General features: G+C 37.5%; 1 non-coding gene and 1 pseudogene across 1 annotated transcript; one reads left to right on the forward strand and one right to left on the reverse strand.

The window, feature by feature from the left end:
* Positions 1 to 10,860: 10,860 nt before the first annotated feature.
* LOC114033942 lies at positions 10,861 to 12,037 on the reverse strand (annotated as a pseudogene).
* A 5,695-nt stretch (positions 12,038 to 17,732) lies between these two features.
* Positions 17,733 to 17,838, forward strand: LOC114033947. The gene has a single exon (XR_003568052.1). It is a non-coding gene; the product is annotated as a U6 spliceosomal RNA (small nuclear RNA).
* Positions 17,839 to 22,878: the final 5,040 nt, after the last annotated feature.

Genomic DNA, 22,878 nt, shown 5'->3' on the forward strand with positions numbered 1-22,878 from the left:
TCAGGCCTTCTCTTCTCAAGTATAAATATCTACACTTCTTTCACCCGATCCACATAGATCATGAACTTGAGACTCTTTGCCACCCTGGTTGTCTTCCTCTGGGTGTTCTTAACTTATCAGTATTCTTAAAAATGTCACACAGGGAGCTGAACATAACACTCTAGATGTGGTTTAACCAAGACAGAGTACATTACCTCATGACTTCCAGAAGCTGTCTTGGTTCATGCTGCTTAAAATCACATTAGTTTTATTCTTTTAGTTGACTCATATTGAGCTTTTACTCCACCAAAAAATTCCAGATATTTTTCAGTAAACCTTCCCCAAACTACATTCAAACTACATCTGCCCACATCCAAAGTGGACTTTTTTAAATCTGAAGATGTTGCATTTATTTCTATTGTTTTATCTTACTTGACATTAAATGTTAACATAGGTAGCAAATCTTCTTCTCCATCCCCAACTTCCTGTATATTATTCTAGAGTCAATATTTCAGGGATCCATGATTCTTTGAATAGAATCTCACAAGTATTCCTCTGAAACAGATTATAGCCCTTCCACTGCTTATAGTAAATTATATAGACATCAAAGATAAAAATAAAAACAGAAGTGATAGGCTGGCAACTAAATGTTAGATATTTCTTCCTTAGATATTGATTGTTCTGAGGAAAATAGAAAGATTTTTTCTACTACTGGCTTTTATGTTGTATACAAGCAAAGGTCCACCTGAGGCAGGAAATCCTGAAAAAAAATTCAGATTTATTTTGTAGACAAAGTAAATACTTTAACTTGAATTAGGAAATAAAAAGGAAACAAATAGGAATTTTCAAAGATTGTAAGTGGTGGTTTGCTTTTCTCTGGGAAAAGGGGGAGCAGCTAGGTAGTACAGGGAATAAAGTCAAGTCAATAAGCATTTATCAATGTGAGCAACAAGATGGCGGACTAGACATTTTCTCTCATTCCCATAATCTCTCAGAAAATAAGACAGGTAGAAGAAAAATTGGGAAAAGAAATGAGAGGTATGCAACAGAGAGTCAATAACTTAGAAAAAGAAGGACAAATATTTAGCCTTAAGATACAGCAGGCATTTTAAAGCCAGTAGGAAAGGTAGCTGATCAGGGGAAGAACCTTAATAGAATGGTGCGATTGTAACTTAAGTCAATGAATGTAGTGTGATTTGTTTACTCTGAAATAGGTGCCTCCACTTTCTTTCCTTTCACTCTCTTCTTACAATGTGGCTTCTGACTGTTACCATGGTCTCTTAATTATCAAATCCAATGGCCTTTTCTCAATCCCCATTCTCCTTGACCTTTCTGCTGCCTTTTATGTTGTTGACTACTGTCTCCTGTTTGATTCTCTCTTCTCTAGGTTTTCAGGATACCATTGTCATCTGGTTCTTCTCCTGCCTAACTGATCACTCCTCTGTGTCCTTTGCTGGATCTTTTTCCAGATCACACATCTAACTGTAGATGTTCCTCAGGGTTCTGTCCTGGCCCCTCTTCTCTTCTCTACCTATACTCCTTCACTTGGTGATCTCATCATGGACTGAATTACCATCTGTATGCTGATGATTCTCAAATCTACCTATTATGTCTCAGCCTCTCTTTTAATCTCCAGTCTCACATCTCTAACTGCCTTTCAGACATCTTGAACTGAATGTCCAGTAGATATCTTAAGCTCAATATGCTCCAAACCTAACTCATTATATTTCCTCCTAAACCATTCTACCTCCTACCTTCTCTATCACTGCAGAGTACAATACCAACATCCCACCTCTGAGGCTCACAACCTAGTCCTTCACTATCTTTCACCTCCACCTCCATGTCCAAGCTGTTGTCAAGATCTATTGATTTCATCTTGCAGCATCTCTTGAGTATGCCCACTTCTCTCCTCTAACACTATCACCACTCTAGCGCAGGTCATCATCACCTCACACCTAGATTATTGCATTAACCTGCAGGTGAGTCTGCCTCACTCAGGTCTCTCCCTATTCCAATCTATTCTCCATTCAGTCACCAAGGTGATTTTCCTATTGCACAGGTCTATTTCACTCTCCTACTCCATGAATTTCAGTGGTTCCTTGCCTCCAAGATCAATACAAAAGAATTTATTTGGCATTCAAAACCATTTATAACCTAGCTTCCTCTTGCCTTTTCAGTCTTTTTTACACCTTACTCTCTGACACATACTCTTCATTTTAGTGACCCTAATTTCCTGGCTGTATCATGAAAAAGATACTCCATCTCTCAGCTCTGGACATTTTCTCTGTCTGTTCATTGTGCATGGAATACTCTTCCTTCTCAGCTCAGCCTACTGAATTCCCTGGCTTTAACTCCTAACAAAAGTTCCTTCTTTTATAGGAAGATGTTACCTATCTCTCAAAATTCTAGAACCTTTCTTCTGGTAATTATTTCTTATCATGTATATAGCTTGCTTTATATATATTTGTTTGGATATTGTCTCCCTCATTAGATTATAAACTTCTTGAGGGCGAGGACTGTCTTTTGCCTCTTTTTGAATCCCCAGTGCTTAGCACAGTGTCTAGCACACAGTTGCTATTGTGTTGATTAGTTGTGTCTGGCTCTTTGTGACCCCATTTGGGGTTTTCTTGGCAAAGATATTGGAATGGTTCGCCATTTCCTTCTCCAACTCATATTACAGATGAGGAAACTGAGGCAAAAAGGATTAAGTGACTGGCCTAGGGTTACACAGCTTGTAAGTGTCTGAGGCTGGATTTGAACTCAGGTCCTTCTGACCCCAGGGTCAGCACTCTATCCACTGAGCCTTTATAAATATTGATTATTGATTGATATTTCCATACTTCTATTGGTCACAATGTAATGGGCTGATTGGGAAAGCTAGGCTAATGAAAGGGCTGGAAGTCATGTCACATGAGGATCAGTCAAAGGAACTTGGAATGTTTAACTTCATAGAAAGCTTTGTGTCACAGGAGGGAAGGAGGGGGAAAGTCCTTGGGAGCTATCTTCATGTATTTGAAAGATTTGTATTTGTACCTCTCGGCCTTGAAAAGTAGAGCAAGGACTTGTGGGTGTAGATACAAGGAGGTAGATTTTAGTTCAATACAAGGAAAAACTTAGACAGCTGTACACAAATGGAATAAATTGCTTTGGAGGTAATGAGTCCTCCACTACTAGAGTTCTTCAAGTAGAGGCTAGATTACAATTTGTCAGGGATGTTGAAAAGTATAGTACCACTCAATTTGATTTCTTATGTTCCTTCCAACAATGAGATTCTCTGATTAAATAATAGTTTCTAATGGCTCTTCATAGTCTGTGTAGCCTAGGAAATGAATCACATCAGCTTATTAGAAATTAGATCTTGTCTTCTCAGTAGATTTCAGAGATATACTTTTCTGGGAAAAAATAGGCACTTTCTTCTTCTTTAAGCCACCTCTTCCATATTCTCCTTGACAACCACCTGACCACTCACACCAGATACCTTTGGGACTTCTACTCCAGGGCTATGCTCTCCAGATTGGTAGCTGCTTCTTATTGCATCAATATATCAGGAAAGTCTTACCCATGCTTCACTTCACTCCAACTTCTCCATACTTCTTCATAGTAATCTCCAGAATTGCTTTGAAACAGTAAACATTTTTCTTCTTTCTTTACACTCTAGTTCTAGAACCATGATCATATCATCAGGGTGTATCAGGACATTCCCCTCAGGTCCTACTTTCTATCCCTGTAGTTTTTCAGACCTAAATGTTCCTCCCTGGTTACTGTTTTTTTATTTGTTGTGTCCCCCATTAGAATTTAAGCTGCTTGAGGTTAGCTACTGTCTCTGCTTTTATAATTATATCTTTAGTGCTTAGCATAGTGCTTGGCACATAGTAGGCACTTAATAAATGCTTTTAAATTTATTCATTCATTTACTTATCTGATTTTGTGAATGGAGACAAAATGTGCTAGTTTTTACATTAAGAAATACACAAATATTGTGTGTAATGACTTGATTTGAAGCATAATTATTATTGGAATCAATGAATTTAAAAATCATAAAATAATGAGGTTTAAGAAGTTACTGATCCAAGGAGCTAAACTGGATGTGTGAACCCTCAAATGCTGCTCAGGAAAGCAATGCTTCAGCCTTAGTATTCCTTCCCAGTACTAATATTGCCAAATCATTGCCACATCTTCCCTAATCTTTAGCTTATATTTCTGTAATTTCATTCCATCTGACACCTACCAGAAAAAATGTATAAATCCAGAATTTAGTAGATAAGCATCAGTGGTGAAAAAAGATTTGGAAACTAGGAGCCTCTATTTAATGTGTTCTTATTTTCCTACAATTATATCTCCAAAAAAAAGTATGGGAAAAAGTGGAGCCTGAACCTTAAACTTTTCTCATTGCTGTTTTTGCAAGCTTTGTAGTAGTTTTGTCCTGGTCTTAACATTCTGGGCTATTTGGGATTAAGAATATTATACATTCCTATACAGATAAAGAAAAAAAAATGAATGAAATATCCACTTCTCTACACTAAGAAGTTGCAGTAAGAACATTCCTTCAAAAAATTGTAGAAATGAAATCAAAGTGTCAGTGAAACAAGATTTATGCCAGTGCAATCTCATTTCAACTCTCAAGCTAACATGGACCAGGTTACAAAATGATTTTATCATTAAAGTGTGTTCCTGAACATATTAAATTAAACATGACAAAGCTAATGATCATTAAATAACTCCTTTTAGTAGAGATAGCCATCTACTTGCCATGCTATAAAATTATTCCCAGAGGTCCAACCATTCAAAGGCAGGTTTACTGAAACTATGTAGAAAATGTGAATAATTCAGAATATTGTTGTCTGGACAATTTCTGTGAAAAAGAGATCATAGGTTTCATCAGTAATCAGAAAACACATCTGGATATAATGAAGGGCAAATTATATCATTATAATTTTACATTCTACTAAGTTCATTCTTTGAGCAGTTCACTCAATGCTTAATTCTTCACTGAATCAGCTGACATGTTTTGTGGTCATTTAAAAAGGAGCAGGACTGTGTCCCACTTTATACAATGATTGAGAGGCAGAGAAGAGGAGAGGGAATAAACACGTATTAAGCACCTACTATATGCCAGGCACTGTGCTTTACAAATATTGTTTCATTTGATTTTCACAACCCTGTGAGGTAGGTGCTATTATTATTGCCCTTTCACAGTTGAGGAAAACCAAGACAGAGAGAGGTTTAGTGACATTTAGGAAATAGTTGAGGCTGAATTTGAACTCAGGTCTTCCCGACTCCAGGTACAGTGCTCTGTTTGTTGGGCCACCTTGCTAGATGTCTTAGTGATCTTAAAGCCAGGAGGAAATTTGTCCTTGCATAACTATGCTACAGCTTTGGATAGGCATGCTTTATTCAAAAGAGTTTAGATAGGTAAAGAGGAGCAGTTGGTTTGCAGAGATATAATATGAGCTGAATTCTTGGCTTTATCACTTTCTAGTTATGTGACTTTGGGTGTGCCACTAAACTTCTTTAGCCCTCAATTTCCTCATATGTAAAATGTACATAATGATGCATTCCACTGCTCAAAAACCTTTAATAGCTTCCTATTGCATCTATAACAAAATACCAATCTCTCTCTTTGTCCCTTAAAGTCCTTCACAATCTAGCTCCAGCCAGCTTTTCTAGGCTTGCTATTCATTATGCCCCTTAATATAATCTATGTTCTAGCCAAACTGGGCCTTTTTCTTGTTTCTTGTACAACTCATCCCACCTGCCCTCATTACTGTGTGTTCCTCATGCTGTCCCTCAAACGTGGATTTCATCCTCTCCTCCCCACCTGCTGCCTTTAAAGAGAGTTCAAGGGCTACTTCCTGATGTGCCTCTTACCCAGTTTCTAGTGTCCTCATTTATTGTATTTTTATTTTGTATATATTTTATTTACTTATATGTTTACAGTTTCCTTGATAGAATGTGAACAACTTGAATGCAGGGACTGTTAATTTTTGTCTTTGTATTGCCAGCACTTAAATAATGCTTGGCACATATGTGCATAACAAATACTTATTACTTATACTTATTACTTATACTTACAAATACTTATAGACTGATTGAAAATGTGTGTTGGACCCTGCTTGATTGTGAAGTGTTATGTAAATAAAAACTATTTACTCTTTATTCCAGCAAAGGAAACATGTTTTGCATTAGGAATGGAGAACCAGACAAAAGCAATTTAAAGCCTTTTGAATTTTTTTTAAAACCCTTAATTTAGGTATTTTTATTCCCCCCACCGGGGGATATTAAGGAATGTAAGACATCCCATTCAATTTTTAAATTAAGAATAAGAGCCATATGTTTTATTTAATAAATATAAGATTAATGCAAGAAGTATGGGTAACAGGGAAAGTGCATTAGTGATCCTAAAGCCAGGAGGCAAATTTGTCCTTGCCTGACTATGCTATGACTCTAGATAGGCATTATTTATTCAAAAGAACTTGGATAGGTAAGGGATACAGAAGACAGTGTAGAATTATATATTAAAATAAACACTCATCTGAGAAAATCCAGGACCTAGATGATGAGAAACAAGGCAAAGGACATTTGGATAACGATGAACAGAGGCAAAAGAGGCAAACCCCCAAATAGTATTATACCTTATTCTCAAATACTGCCTAGACAGAAAGAGATGGGGACTTTGGTTAACAGATCAAAGGTTAATTTGGAAAACATAATATGGTAGTGGGGTTTTAATTACTTTTCCTTCTCTCTCTTCCATTACTTGTCCCTCTCTTTCTCTCATTCTCTCATTTTCCTAGAACAGTGAATAATGTTTTCATTTGCCCTAATAACTTAATGAGAATTTCATCTTTCAAAGAGTGTAGGTACCACAGAATGTCACTGCTATTCTGGATCTCTAATGATTACTAACAAAAAGAAACTGGTTGTTGAAGTAGAAATGATGGGGATCATTTTAGAATTTGTGACTGAAAAGAAAGGAAAACTATGCAGTCTGATAAGCGTTCTCGATTTTGGGAGAACATGTTCAGAGAAAAGACACGTAGGATTACATGGCTTTGGAGTGACGGGAAGCTATCTAAAGAGCTTAATGTGGATTCACAGGGAATTCATTTAAAAACTTAGATATTGAAAAAGCATAGAGAGAAGCAACTATATAGTGTAGTGGATGGAGCAATGGGTTTAGAGTCAGGAAGACCTGAGTTCAAATCCAGCCTCAGTCACTTACTAAATGGTGTGACCCTGAATAAGTCACTTAACCTCTACCTGCCTTACTTTCCTTAACTATAAATGGGGATTAAGAAAAAACATAGAGAAAGTGGAAGCAAGGGCAGGTAAGAAAGATGAAAACACAGCATGATTCTCCCAGAAATGTGAAAGTTTAGAAAGAGATAAGACTGGTAAGAAAAGCTAAGGCTAGACAAGATGGAACTTTCTAGGTATTTGAGGGAAAATGTCAAAGGGTCAGTACTACCCTTTAGGGTGCATTATAAGGAAAAAAAGAAGATATAGGCAACTCTTACTTGGCTCAAGGGCTTTGGGGTCCAAGTACTTGGCTTCCAATCCTGTTTGTGACACTTACTGCTTGTGTGACCCTGGCAAGTCACTTATTCTTGGGCCTCAGGTCCCAAATCTGGAAAATGAGAAGGTTAGACTAGATGGGCTGTGAGGTTCCTTCCAGGGCTAAATTTATGATACTGGGATTACAAAGAACAAAAATGGCTAATCAGAAATTGAAACTCAAGATAAGAAAATAAGTAGTAAGAGATTGTCTAGATGCTTTGGAGATGTTCCAGCTTCTGAGCCCTGGTGAACAAAGCAGAAAGAATTGAAAAGTGCAATTGCACAGATCACTGGCAGTGATCTTTGAAAGACTATGGAATTAAAAAAAAACTATAGACCAATAATCTTGACTTTGATTCTGGGAAAAATTCTAGAATGTACTATCAAAGGAGTGATTAATTTATAGAAAAAAAGTCTATGTAAGATCTTTCAGAGCTTTGTGAAGAACAATTATGCCAGAATAACTTTTTTTTCATAGATCAAATAATCTAATTAAGTGCTTACTGTATGTCAGGTACTATGTGATAGATAGGGGGTGCTATAGATAGGGTTTATCTGGAAGTCAGAAAAGCATGTGAAAAAGTCCCTCATGTTATTCTTGAGTGTGAGGGACCGTCTGATGTTGGCAGCTACCAGGTTGAGCGCTGTGGCAAGGGTAGGGTAAGATCTGGGTATTTTGGAAGTCGAGGCAGGGGCTGTGGTAGGCAGAGTCGTGGTGAACTGGGATGGGCTGGATACAGAGAAGCCCTGAGGCAATGGACAGTGCTTTGTGAGATAAGCTGGGTACAAGGAAGTAGTCGGAGCTTGAGCTCCTGAGGCAAGGGGCGGTGCCACGTGGGAGTGGGACGGCAGAGGACTGAGTTCCCTCTGCTTAGTCCCCTCCCTATATGCAACGTCATCCCCAGACGCCTCTTGTGACCTTCCTGACTTCCTGGGTCCCTTTGTGCAGCACTGACCCAGACCCCTCCTCCCAGTGTCTGAGCCTGACTTCCTAGGTCACGTACTCTTGTCTATGCGCCATTCCCAGATGCCTCCTTCCTATATCCGGTCCTAGCCTCCTACGTCACTCCCTCCCCCTTGGTGTGCTAAACTCAGACAGCCCCTTCTGGTATCTGACCCTACAATCATTGGCTAGTAAGCGGGCTAGGGAGGAGGGGCGAAGTAGGTGCTTAGGAACAAGCATGGTCAGATCACACACGTGCTCTCTCCTGGCTCCTGCCCTGTTGCTCTGGCCTTGCTGCTTGGGCTTGCTATGATGGCTTGCTGTGTTGGCCTCTGAATAAAGCTCTGGTGTTGGCGCCTCCCGATGGCTCGTCTCTGTGTGGTGATCCGGCTGAGGACCGAAGACTTGGGTGTGAGTAAGACTCTGGTAGTGTGCTTCTTATTAGAGAAGTGGGTACCGGCGTACGGCTGGCAGAAGGTCGGCGTGCGGCCAGTATACTTGAGAATGAGATGAGGAGATGTGGGCTAAACAATACAGTATGTAAGTGGTTTCAGAGTTGATTGAATGACTGCAAAGAGTAGTTATTAATGAAATTATATCACCCTGAATGGGACACTTCAAGGGAACATTACAGGAATCTGATTGGTTCTGAGCTGCTGCTTTTTTGTGTGTGAGGCCAGATTTGTGACTTGTCCAGAGTCCTACAGGTAGTAAGTGTTATGTGTCTGAGGTCAAATTTGAACTCAGGTCCTCCTGACTCCAGGGCCTGTGCTCTATCCACACCACCACCTAGCTACCCTTGTTTGTTTGGTTTTTTTAAATCAATGATTGGAATAAAAGCATAGGTAGCATCTTTTTTTCTTGTCTTAAATATTTATTAGCAATCTTTGTCATGCTTCCCAACCATGCCCAACCCCTACTGCATATCCTGTTTTAATTTAATTTTATTTTTTAATAGTATTTTGTTTTTTTCCAGCTACATGTCAAGACAACTTTTTAGCATTAATTTGTTTTTACAAGATTTTGAGTTCCAAATTTTTCTCTCCCCACTCCTCCCTCCCTTCTAAAAATGGTAGGCAATTTGATATAGGTTATACATATGGTATCATGTAAAACACATTTTCATATTAGTCACAGTTGTGAAAGAAGAAACAGATCAAAAGGAAAAAAACCCACAAAAAAGAATAAAGTAAGTGAAAAAATGCTTCCATATGCATTCAGAGTCCATCAATTCTTTATCCTTTGTGAGTCTTTTATACTTGTCTTGGATCATTGTATTGCTGAGAAGATCTGAGTCATTCATAGTTGATCATCACACAATTTTGCTGATACTGTGTGCTCCTGGTTTGACTCATTTCACTTTCTATCAGTTCATACAAATACAAGTCTTTCCAGGTTTTTCTGAAATGTACCTGTTCATCATTTCTCACTGCACTATAGCATTTCATTATACTCATGTAACATAGCTTGTTCAGCCATTCCCCAATAGATGGGCATTCCTCAGTTTCCAATATTTTGCCACTAGGAAAAGGGCTGCCATAACTATTTTTGCACATGTAGGTCCTTTCCCCCTTTTTTTATGATTTCTTTGGGCTAGTAGTGGTATTGCTGGATCAAGGGGTATGCAAAGTTTGGTTGCCCTTTGGGCATAGTTTCCAATTGCTCTCCAGAATGGTTGGATCAGTTCACAACTCCATCAACAATGCATCAATGTCCCAATTTTCCCACATCCTCTCCAACATTCATAATTTCCTTTTTTTTTTGTCATGTTAGCCAATCTGATAGGTGTGAGGTGATACCTCAGAGGTTTTTAAATCTATATTTCTCTAATCAAAAGTGATTTAGAGCACTTTTTCATATGTCTATAGATAGTTTTGATTTCTTCATCTGAAAACTGCCTGTCCATATGCTTTGCCCATTTATCAATTAAGGAATGGCTTGTATTTGCATAAATTTGACTCAGTTCTCTATATATTTGAGAAATGAGGCCTTTATCAAAGACTTGTTGTAAAGATTGTATCCCAGCTTTCTGCTTTCCTTCTAATCTTGGTTGCATTCCTTTTGTTTGTACAAAAGCTTTTCAATTTAATATGACCAAAATTATTTATTCTACATTTTGTAATGCTCTCTATCTCTTGTTTAGTCATGAATTCTTCCCCTCCCCATAGATCTAACAGGTGGGCTTTTCTTTGCTCTTCTAATTTGAGTGCTTCATTGTCTATGGTCCCTTTTTATATTACTGATTTTATTAACTTTTAGAAACACAAGCATAGTTGAATATTACAACAAAAACAATAGCTAGTAGTGAGTGTGTTAAGATGATTGTAGTCCTCCACTCATCCACTATTGCATACAAAAGACAGCATTACTGGGTCCCCCCATTAAGAGGTTTGACCCTGAACCCCACCTCTGAGATGATGCTCATCATCTATAATCTCCATTTCAATGGTATCTTCTTTCTTGAGATAGGTCAAAGTCCACTAGTTCTACCTGATCCATATCTTCAGTCTCCTCTACTTCCTTTCTTTTAGCAGTAATTTTTTCCAACAAAGATAGCTTATCTGGTGAAAGAGAATCATTCTCTGGGAAGTTTACCTTAAATTTAATTATTAGAATTCCTTTCTCATAAGGTTGGGTGATAAATGGGCATACCTTCATTCAGCACACATTTGATATCTCCATGTTTAACAATCTGACCAGGATGAGAAGTAATGACTGTAGTTCTATTATCAAGAGTTATTATTGGTTTCTGAAAGCCACACAATGCTTCAACCAACTGGAATCCATATATATGAAAAGGTCCTCACCTCATCATGTAAATATAGCATTGTCCTTCTGATCTAAAGCAATGATAATATTTCCTGGCTCAAGTCCTGGCTCCTGGTCACCTTCGCCATGGAATGTTATCTTCTGCCCTTGTCAATATGAACCTCCAGAATCTTCTTCTCTTGAACAATTTCCCTTCATTACAGCTTTTACATCTGTCTTTAGGGCTGATTCATTCCCCATGTCCTTGCTATTCCATGCAAACTAATTGAATTTGCTGAACCATTCCAGGTCCTGTCTGATGAATTCTTATTTGCATTCCAGTACCTCTGCAATTGCAATAGCATTCTACAGCTCCTTTCTTACCACCTCATCCTTCACATTTATCACAAATTACATTCTTTTGCAAAGCCAGTTTTCTTGTTGCACCATTATATAAATCTTCTAAGGTCACCAACAACTGATGAACAACATTTTTACCTCTCTGTTTCCTTTGCATTCTTCTGCCTCCTTCAAAAAACATATCAAAGATATCCATTGGAGAACCAAAGCCACCACCAGAACCACCCTCTTTGGTGGCTTGTTCTCCACCTTTGCCATATAAATCTTTTTTTTTTTTTCATCAGAAAGCACTTCATTAACTTGTGAAATCTGCTTGAACTTTTCTCCTTCATTTGGATTTCTCTCTGGGTGATATTTTAAGGCTAGTTTTCTATATGCCTTTTTTAGTTCTTCCTGGGAGGCAGTGGGATTTACCCCCAAAACATCATACTAAGTAGTTTCCTTCACCATTTTTTTTATAACTGGGGAGTGACTCTTGCTGCATGCCTGGTGTCGAAATGCCCACGTCCTGGGTGAGGTGAGAGGGGATCACCCAGGAGCCAGTTGGGATGTTGGGGGATTGAGTGGAAGAAAGAGAAGATTGGAGGAGGGAGACATGAGTTCTTGTGTGTGGAACTTGGGCAGCAGCAACTGCTACCCTTCACTTCTTGCCGAGTTTTCTGGAAAGTTCCACTATCTACCTTTTAGCAAGATGCAATTTCCTTCCTTATCTCTTTTAATTAGGTCTGTTTTTTTGCTTTTAATTTGTCTAAGATCAGGATTACTACCCCTTCTTTTTTCTTTTTTTTACTTCAGCTGAAGCATAATAGATTCTGTTCCAGCCTCTTACCTTTACTCTATGCGTGTCTCTCTGCTTCAAGTGTATTTTTGTAAGCAACAGGGTTTAGGATTCAGGTTTTTGATCTACTCAGCTGTCTGCTTCCATTTTATGGGAGAGTTCATCCCATTCACATTCACAGTTAGCATTACTACCAGTGTATTTCCCTCCATCCTGTTCTTGATCCTGTTTGTCTTCTCTCTTTTCATCCTTTCCCACCTCACCAGTCTTTTCTTTCTGTCTACCACTTCCCCTGTTCTGCCCTCCCTTCTGTTAGTCCCTCCCCCTTTACTTAATATCCTCCCCTTCTACTTCCCTGTCAGGTAAGATAGATTTCTATATTCAACCAATTGTGTAAATTATTCCCTCTTTGAGCTAATACTAATGAGAATAAGGTTTAAGTGATGCTGTCACCCACTCTCCCATCTTCCTCTTCACTGTAATAGCTTTTTCATGCTCTTCATGTGAAATAACTTACCCCATTCTACCTTTCCCTTCCTTCTGCACCCAGTGTACTCCTCTTTCTCATCCCTTAATTTTTTTTATGTCATTACTTCAAATTCACCTTAACTGTTCTCTATCTATGTATATTCCTTTCAGCTGTACTATTAGTGATACGATTTTTAAGAATTGCAAGTATCATCTTCCCATATAGGGATGTAAATGGTTTAGCTCTATTGAATTCCTTATGTTTTCTTTTCCCTTTTTACCTGTGTATGCTTCTCTTGAGTTTTTATATCGGAATTCAAATTTTTGGTTTAATTCTGGTCTCCTTATGAAAACTTGAAATCCTTCTCTTTCATTGAATGACCCTTGTTTCCCCTTGATGTATTACACTAAATTTTACTGGGATTTTTATTTTGTGATCTTTTTCTTAAGGGGATTAGTGGATTCTTTCAGTATCCCTTTTATCCTCTGGTTCCAGATATCAAGGCAGTTTTTCTTGATAATTTCTTGAAAGATGCTGTCTAGGTCCTCCTTTTGATTATGACTTTCAGGTAGTCCAATTATTTTGATATTGTCTCTCCTGGATCTAATTTCCAGGTCAGTTGTTTTTTCCCATGATGTGTTTTATATTTCCTTTTTTTTTTCATTCTTTTGAATTTGTTTGACTGATTCTTAATGTCTCATAGAGTCATTAACTTCCATTTGCCCAATTCTAACTTTTAAGGAGTTATTTTCCTCAATTTTATTTTTTACTTTCTTTTCTATTTGGCCAATTGTACTTTTTAAGGAGTTGTTTTCTTCAATGGATTTTTCTACCTCCTTTTCCATTTGATCAATTCTATTTTTAAGCAGTTTTTTTTCAAGCTGTTGACTCTTTTTTCATAATTCTCTTGCATCACTCTCATTTCTTTTCTTAATTTTCTTCTATCTCTCTTATATGATTTTGAAGCTCCTTTTTGAGATCTTCCATGAGTTCTTCCTGGGCTTGTGACCACTTCCCATTTTTCTTTGGAGTTTGGCCCACGAATTATTTTGACATTGTTGTCCTCTTCTGAGTTTATGGCTTCCCTGTCACCATAATAACTTTCTGTGGTCAGATTCTATTTTTGTTGTTTTTTGCTGATTTTTTTGGCCTTTTTATTTTCTTTTAAATTTGAGCTCTGCTCCCAAGGTGTAAGGGCACTGTCTCAGGCTTCTTGTGCTAGTGTCTGCAGGCCCTGGATATTTACCTGGTGCTGCATTGATGTTGCCCTGAGGCCCATGGGGGACCCTCATGTTTGATACTGCACTGAGGGGGCATGGTGGAGGGTGGCTGGTGTTGCTGGGTGCTATAGGGGTCTGGCAGCTTACCTGGTGCTGAGCCAGGGTCCTAGTACTGGTGTCTGGGGTATGCTGAGGCTGGTGAAGTGTTTCTTTATTTCCCTAGGGATACACTGAAACACGTGGTGGTCTGGCCACTGGCAGCTGCCTGCTTTTTAGGCACCCATTGGGTTGGTGGCTACCTGTTTGCCTGGGACTACACTGAAGAAGGTTAAGGTCTGTCCAGTGGAGATTGCCTATTTCCCTGGGGCTATGCTAAAGCATGTGGCAGTTCTCAGAGCTGGAGTCTGCCAGATCCCCTGGTTATCCTGAGGCACATGGTGGTGGGGCTTGCTGCTGGCTTGCTGGGATGCTTCCTGTCCTGGACTGAGCTCCCATTTTACCCAAGTGAGACAGACCTTTTCTGTTGATCTTCCAACTTTCTTAGGCTCAATGATTGTTTTACCTCATCTTTTTTGCTGATTCTGCTATTCCAGGATTTGTTTTGGGATACTATTTTATGGTTGTTTGGAGGTGAATATGGAACAGTTACAGTGATTTACTGCTTACTCCACCATCTTGGCTCATGGACATCCCCTTCATAGACAGCATCTTTATGGAATTTTCCAATGATACAATGCTGGCAACAGAGCTAATGTGTTGTATTATAGAGTTAGGACAGGTTAGAATGTTCCAAGATGTAAAGATAAAGTCTTGCACTAGAATTAAATAAATTGCTCCACAAGTATAAACTGGGGGAAGCATTAATAGATAACAGTTTGTCTTTAAAAGATCTGGGGGTTTTAATGAATTGAAAGCTCAATAGAAATCAAAAGAGTAATATGTGAATAAAAACATAATACAATCTTTGAACGCATTAAACTCAGCATAGATGGCAGCCCTTGTCAAATGACCTTTAGAATGTTATTTTCCCTTCTAGATTTCACATATGAGAAAAGAAAACAATAAGCTATCTCTATTCTAATTTCAGCTTTGAGGGAGAAGGTATTAGGGAAAAAAAGAGTGGGGAAAGAGAGAACTTGAGCCCAATAAAGAGAAGGCAATTACAAGATTATCATCATCTTTATCTCTTAGAGAGATAGTGAAATGGATGAAAGGACTAATTTGGAAGGGAGAAATTTAGAAAAATTTGAGAGAAATGGAAGAAAAAATTTAAGAACACTCTCCAGGCCCAGATATGTGTCCAGATTCTACTATAGATATTTGCATTTTTGCCACAACCCAATGACTATTATCTGTGTTCTAAGTATAGTTTGATCTATTGAAGTAGAAGATGATGAGACCAGAGGAAAGACTTTATACTTTAGGTTGTTAGGGAGACTAAAGGATTCTAAAAAGAAACGGTGACAAAGGGATAAAAGAGTGATGTGGAGGAGAGGAAATTTTAACATTGTCAGTATTATAATGGATAGAAGAGTGTTACACAGAGGAGAAAAAGAAGAAAAAGGGCACCTATACAATTAGAATTTAAAAACAGATTTTAGGCTCTTCCTTAAGAAGAGAGATCTGGATGTTCTAAGACATAAAAATCTGCTTGTCTTCCAAAAAATGAAACAGTAGAGTCACAGAAGCTATCAAGTGAGAGACCATCCAGTAAGGAGCAGAGGAAAAAGAAGAAAAGTAGTAATTTCCTGCTGAGGAGCCCTCAGGCAGCTATAGACTGACTTGATAACATCGATTGAAGGGATTGTTGCCTTCCTGGGCACATATGCAAAACACAAAAATGAACCTTCCAAAACTACTCACTTCTGGTGATTCATTTGAGTACAAATGACACTCCCAGAAGGAACTTAAAAAGTATTGTCAAAGAGTATGAAGTCTTAGGTAAGAAACTGAAGACCATAAAGGCAAAGGTGTTTTGCTTATTTTTGCTCCTTAAAGGCAAGGGATGCAGAAGAGAAAAATTAATCTGGGAAGTGAACAGCTGGATACAAATGTGGTATCAGAGAATAAGATTGGATTTCTGGATCATGGATTGTAATATAGGGCTGAAAAACTTCTGGTTGGAGTCAGAATATGACTAACAAAAGCTGGTAAGAATGTATTTGCAAGACTAGCCATAATAGCAGAGTAGGAAGAGGCGGTACAGCTCAGCTTCCTCTCACAATTGTTCCAAAAAGACCTTGAAAATACAAGATTGAGCTCTTATCAGGAAAACTAAGAAAATAACCACAATGATCCCCCACTTACCCCTCAAACCTGGTCAGCATAGGGAAAGGGGTCTGCAGATACAGGGAATGGTATCTAGCCAGAAGAATGCTGTGCAGAGCCTTCCAGTTCAGGGACTGAATGAGGGCCTGTACCTGTTTACTAGGGTAAAAAGAGGTTCCAGATTCAGCACAGAGGACCTGGCTTTGTGCATAGGGCAAGAATTAGTGTCAACTGATAGCTCTGGCAGTCATACCCTAAAGTTGAGTCCTTAGTGAAGACTAAGGAAGTGTTTAGAAGTAGAGGACCAGAACAAGGATTAGTCACTAGCTAAGACTGTGTAACAAGCAAGAAGCAGGAACAGAAGCAAGCATCAACTGTGTCTCTGATACCAGGAGCAGAGTGGGGCACCTCAGATTTAGCTCCCAGCCCAGACCAAAACCTGCTGTGAAATAACCAGGGCAGGGAGCTTAGACCAAAAGGGAGCCTGTAGTTATGTGACTTTGAACCTGTAGAGCTTTCCAGGTAGCTGACAATGATTGGATTTATAGCAGCAGTCTACTGAATCTTCAACCAGAGGCATGTCCACAATTATATTGCTCAGACTCAAACCTAGTAGGAGCTTGCAAAGCTCAGACTAGGAAGGCAGTAACCAGATTTTGTCCAGAATCAGATGGTTGTGAGGATACTGAAAGCTTACAAGTTTCTAGCTTGAACTATCCTTTGAAATCCTCAAAGAATATAACTGAAAACATGGACAAAGTAGTGATAGGACCAAAGAGAACAAGAAATAAAATTTATTTGGTCCAGACTAAGAACTGTGGTCCAGACATTCATCTCAGAAGAGCCTAGTTCTAAGGTAAAATCCAAAGTTCAGATATAAGGTTGGAATAATGAATAAAAAAAGAATCCTACCACATAGAACTTTTATGGTGACAAGAATTCCCAAGACAGAAACATGGAAGAAGAGAATGACTCCAAACTATCTATAAGCAAAGACTCAATGAAAAACAGCTTGTATAGAAGGTCAACTAGAATTCCTGGAAGAAATAAAGATAAAAAAAAGCATTAAAATAATTTTACAAATGAAATAAGAGTGCTAAAGGAAAGAATTGGAAAAGAAATGAGAGGTATAGAGGAAACACTTGGAAGGAGAATTAATAGCTTAGCATAAGAAATATGAGACCAGAATGGCTAGTTTTGCAAATACATTCTTACCAGCCTTTGTTAATCATATTCTGACTCTGACCAGAAGTTTTTCAGCCCCATATTGTAATCCATGATCCAGAAATCTAAATCTTGTTCTCTTGCACTACATTTATATCCAGCTGTTCACTTCCCAGATTAATTTTTTCTCTTCTGCATCGCTTGCCTTTCAAAATTGGAATGGGCCAAATAGAAACAAATGATTCTGTACTTGCTTTAGCAACACATATACCTAAATTGGAACTATACAAAGAAGATTAGCATAACCACTGCACAAAGATGACATGAAGTTTGTCAAGTGTTCCATGCTTTTTAGTCATTAATAATATGTTATTAATTAAAAATAAAGAGGTAGATCAGAAGAACAGTGCAGACAAGGGAGAATCAGATACAATGGATCTTGATAACCTAGTGTTTGATAAAATGGAAAACAAGTTACTTATGAAAGATATTTGATAAAAACTGCTGAGAAGACAGGAAGAGAAATTAGGCTTAAACCAACACTTCAAGCCATATTCTACAATACATCCTCTATAGATACCTAACCTTACTATTAATGATCATACAATTAAAAAATTAGAAGAGAAGCAGGTCAAATACCTCTCACAGCTTTGGATAGGAGATGTATTTTTAATCAAATAAAAGACAGTGGCAATTATAAAAGATAAAACAGATAACTTTGATTGATTACATGCAAATGAAAAGCTTCTATGCGGATAAAATTAATGCATCTAGAAAAAGAAGGGAAGTGGTTGGATGAAAACAAACTTTTGTACCAGATTTCTGTGATAATGGTTTAGTATACAAGATATATAGACAATTAGCATACACATATGACCAAAAGTCATTCCCCAATAGAGAAGTGGTCAAGGGATATGAATAAATAGTTCTAAAGAAGAAATGTAATGTCTAACAACCACATAAAAGAATGTTCCAAATCACTAAAAATAAGAGAAATGCAAACAAAACAACCTTGAGGTTTTACTTCATGTTCTGCAAACTGGCAAAGATGATAAAAAAGGCAATGGTCAATGTTGGCAGGAGTTGTGGGAAGATAGGCACACTGGTAGATTGCCGTGAAGCTGTGAACTGGTGTAACTGTTTTGTAAGGCAATATGGAATTATATAAATAAATTAACTAATCCCTGACTCAGGTATTCCATTGCTGAGTTTATATATCAGGAAGTCATTCAAAAGAAGAAAGTCCCCAAATATGACAAAATGTTTATAGCAAAACTTTTGAAAGCAAAGAATTGGAAATAAAATAGATTCCCATAGGTTAAGGAATTGCTAAACAAATAGTGATCAATGTAATTGAATATTGCTACGCTGTAAGAAATAACTAATGCAATGAATAAAAAGAAATGTGAAAAGAACTACATGAACTGATCCAGAATTAAGTAAATGGATCCAAGAAAATGATTACAAAATGATTATACATACAAAATGTTCATATGCAAAATGATTATAATAATATAAGTGGAAACAACAATAACACACTCCAAAATTTTTTAAAAAATGGATGTTGCAAATTTAGAAAGATCAAGTATGGCTTGACAGAGTAGATATGAGAGAACATTCTCAACCCACTCTGTTGCAGAGGTGGGGGGTGCACAGTTATTTCATATTGCACATTTTTTTGGACTTTGTGGTGTACTTATTCTTTTACTTGATTTTTTGCTCTTTTTTTCCTTCTTTTTTCTTTCCATTAATTGTTTCCCTTCTTTCCTTCCTTTCTGTTTTCTTTCTTTCTCTTCTTTCTTTCTTTCTAAAACACTATTTATTATAGTATGGCTCTTTCAAAGGGAGAGGGAAGAGATATTGGGAAAAACTATGATGCTGTTAAAAAACAAAGACATCAATAAAACTTATTAAAGAGAAGATAATTATTGCATTAGACAACAAGAAATGTTAAAAACAAAGTCCAAAGTCTGAAAAAAATAGAAGAAAATGTAAGGTATTTCATAGCAAACACAACAGACCTGAAAGTCAGATTAGTAAGAGATAATTTAAGAATCATGCAACTACCTGAAAACTATAACAAAAAAAGGGCTTAAGTATAATACTCTAAGAAATCATAAAAGAAAACTTCCCCAGGTCTCTTACAACCAGAAGGTAGAATGAAAACAGAGAGATTCCACCAGTCACCTACTGAAAGAAATCCAAAACCAAAGAAACTCTCAAAAACAGGATATCCCAAATCTAGAGCTTCTGGGTCAAAGGAAAAAAAAATACTGTAAGCATACAGAAAGACAGAATTTAGGGACTGAGAACCTCCAGTTGTAATAATACAGGATTTAGTAGCTACCACTATAAAGAAGTGGAGAGCTTGGAATATTATATTCCTAAAGGCAAAAGATATTGGGCAAGAAAAATTTAGTCAGTCATTCAGTAAATATGATGCAAAAGACAGTCCCTTTCCTCTAGGAACTCACAATCTAATGCAAGAGACAAGAAGCAGACAAATATGTACAAACCATATTCAAGGAAAATAGAAAATGAAGGAGTGAAAGCACTAGAAGTAAGAAAGGTTGAGAAAGTCTTCCTGTAGAGGATGGGATGTTAACTGAGTCTTAAAGGAAGTCAGGAGGCAGACATGAGGAGGGAGAGAATTGCAGGCATGGAGGGACAGTCAGAGAAAATACCCAGAGCTGAAAGATGAAGTGTCTTGCTCATGGAACAGTCAGGAGGCCAGTATAATTGGATTGAAGAATATGTGGTGGAAAGTAAGGTATAAGACTGGAAAGGTAGGAGAGGGCTATGTTATGAAGACCCTGGAGGATTTTGTATTTGATCCTGGAGGCAGGTCCTAGTAGGACCTGAGCACTTTAGGAAAATAATTATAGAGGCCTAAGGGCAGAAGGATTGAAGTGAGGAGATACTTGAGAGGGAGACCTAGTAGCAAGCTGTTGTAACAATCTATCAGTGAGGGAAGAAGGGCCTACTTTAGAGTGGTGGCAGTGTCAGAGGAGAGAAGAGGATATATTCAAGAGATGTTGCAAAGGTGAAATCGACAGGCCTCAACAACAGATTGAACTGGGAGGACAGTGTTGCCAATCACAATTATAGGGAATTTGGGATAGGGAGGGTTTAGAGAGAAAGATAAGGAGTTCCATTTTGAATATGTTGAGTTTGAGCAACTTGAGATGTCTAAAGAGAAGTTAGAGATGCAAGACTGGAGGTTAGTGGAGAGGTTAGGATAGGTAGATATGTAGATTTGAGAATCATTAGGTTAAAGATAGTAATTAAATCCATGAGAGCTGATGCTATCACCCAGCACAACTGATTATAATCTTATTGGGGTCTGGGGCAGTGGGGAAGAGGGAACTTAATGAAATATAGGACTTTCAAACATTTTTGCTGACAAAACCAAAGCTTAATAGAAACTGATATGTAAATAAAGGAGTCAAGATATATATAAAAAAAAGATACACATGATTGAACAAACATAAGAGGTAAAACAAGGATGAAGTGTTTACATTCTAATGGGGTGAGATAATAAAAATGTCTCCCAGAGAGAAGGCCTGGAATTGGTTTTATTACGTTTTGATGATGTTAAAAAAATAAAGGAAAGGGAGAGAAAAAAATAATGCCCTACTTTGGGAGGCAGGAGGAGAGAAGGGGTAGGCAAAATTATTTTACATAATTATGGTATGCAAATTAAAGACTATACAAACAGAAGAAAGGGGTAGGGTGAATAGGCAATATCTGTATCTCATTTTCATTTGAATTAGTTAAAGAAGGGAAGAATACATAAGCATAGAGTTAGGTGCAGAAATACATTTTATTCAACAGAGAAGTAGAAAGGATAGAAGAGAGATGGGGAATAAGAAGGGTAGATTATTCAGAGAGGATTTAGTTCTAATAAAAAAAAAAGCACTGAATCTCTAACCAGGGAGAGTTGATCACTAAGAGGATTTTAAAAAGAAATAAAGGATAAGAACTTATGACTGGGCTATGGATGAGGGAAAGAGAAGAGAGGCAAAGGAGCAGAAGAAGACTGCATCAAACCTAGAGCAATGGTGGTTTACTTAGAGAACTGTTTAGAGGCAATTAAAAATTAATTGAAGCAATAATTAAAACAAAGTTTCAAGATAAAAATAATCCAAATAAATCACCAGCAATTTTGCATATTAGCAACAAAATCCCATAGAAAGTGATAGAAAGAGAAGTTCCATTTAAAATATCTATAGAATTTCTAAAGTACTTGGAAACCTACTTGCCAAGACATAGAAATTATATTAACACAACTATAACACACTCTTTGCACAAATGAAGACAGATACAAGTAAATGGAGAAATTGATCATGGGTAGGTAAAGCCAATATAGAATAAAAATAATAACAAAATTCATCTGGAAGAACAAAAGGTCAAAAAAATCTCAAGGGAAATAACAAAAAAAGTGGGAAAGAAGGGAGCCTAGCAGTACCAGATCTCAAATTACACTACAAAGCAGTAATTATCAAAACAATTTGGTACTGGATATGAAATAACTAAATTAGTAGAATAGATAATTAAACAATATACAGGAGCAAATGAACAGAGTAGCCTTATGTTTGATAAATCTAACATTTTACTAATTGGGATAAGAACTCAACTACTCAACAAAATTGCTGGGAAAATTGTAAAGCAGTCTGGTGTAAACTAGGTACAGACTAACATTTCCCACCACAATATGCCAAGATAAGCTCCAAATGGGTAAATGACATAGATATAAAGGGCAACATTATAAACAAATTAGAGAACTAAGGAATTAGGACTGGAATTAGGATTCTGAATAGGTATGCCTTATTCAAAACAGGATGGGTAAAAGCTGGGTGAGATAACATTGTATATTAAGATAGTATACTCATGTGAGCAAATCTGAGAACTAGGAGGAAGCATGATGCAGAGTATTTGGGAGAAGATCAAAGAAGTTAGAAACAATGATTTTTATCTCTTTAATACAGACCACCTGAGCAGAGGCTGGAAATGGAGAAATAATTTGGGAAACGTGACAAGTGTGACATAAAGATTGTAAGTAGTAGTGATGGAAAACTTTAACTGTTGAAGCTCTCTCTCTCTGTATGCCAAAAGCATAGCAACTGATAATTACCTGATTTGCCTTAGTGATAATTTCATTCTTCAAAGAGAAGAACCAACAAAGGGAAATTCTATTCTGAATCTGATTCTCATTTGGCTGGGATGGAAATGTTGGGAACCTTAGTGGCAAGTCACCATCCCATTCTGGAATTTGTGATAGAGGAGAGAAAATATGGGCTTCTTCAGACATGAACCTTAGATTTTGGTAAAACCAAAGAGTTCAGGAGAAAGATAAGTATAATCTTGGAATAAAATGGAGTAAAATCCTTCA

This window comes from Vombatus ursinus, unplaced genomic scaffold (assembly GCF_900497805.2).
Source record: "Vombatus ursinus unplaced genomic scaffold, bare-nosed wombat genome assembly UNPS02007612.1, whole genome shotgun sequence".
Classification (NCBI taxonomy): Eukaryota; Metazoa; Chordata; class Mammalia; order Diprotodontia; family Vombatidae; genus Vombatus; species Vombatus ursinus.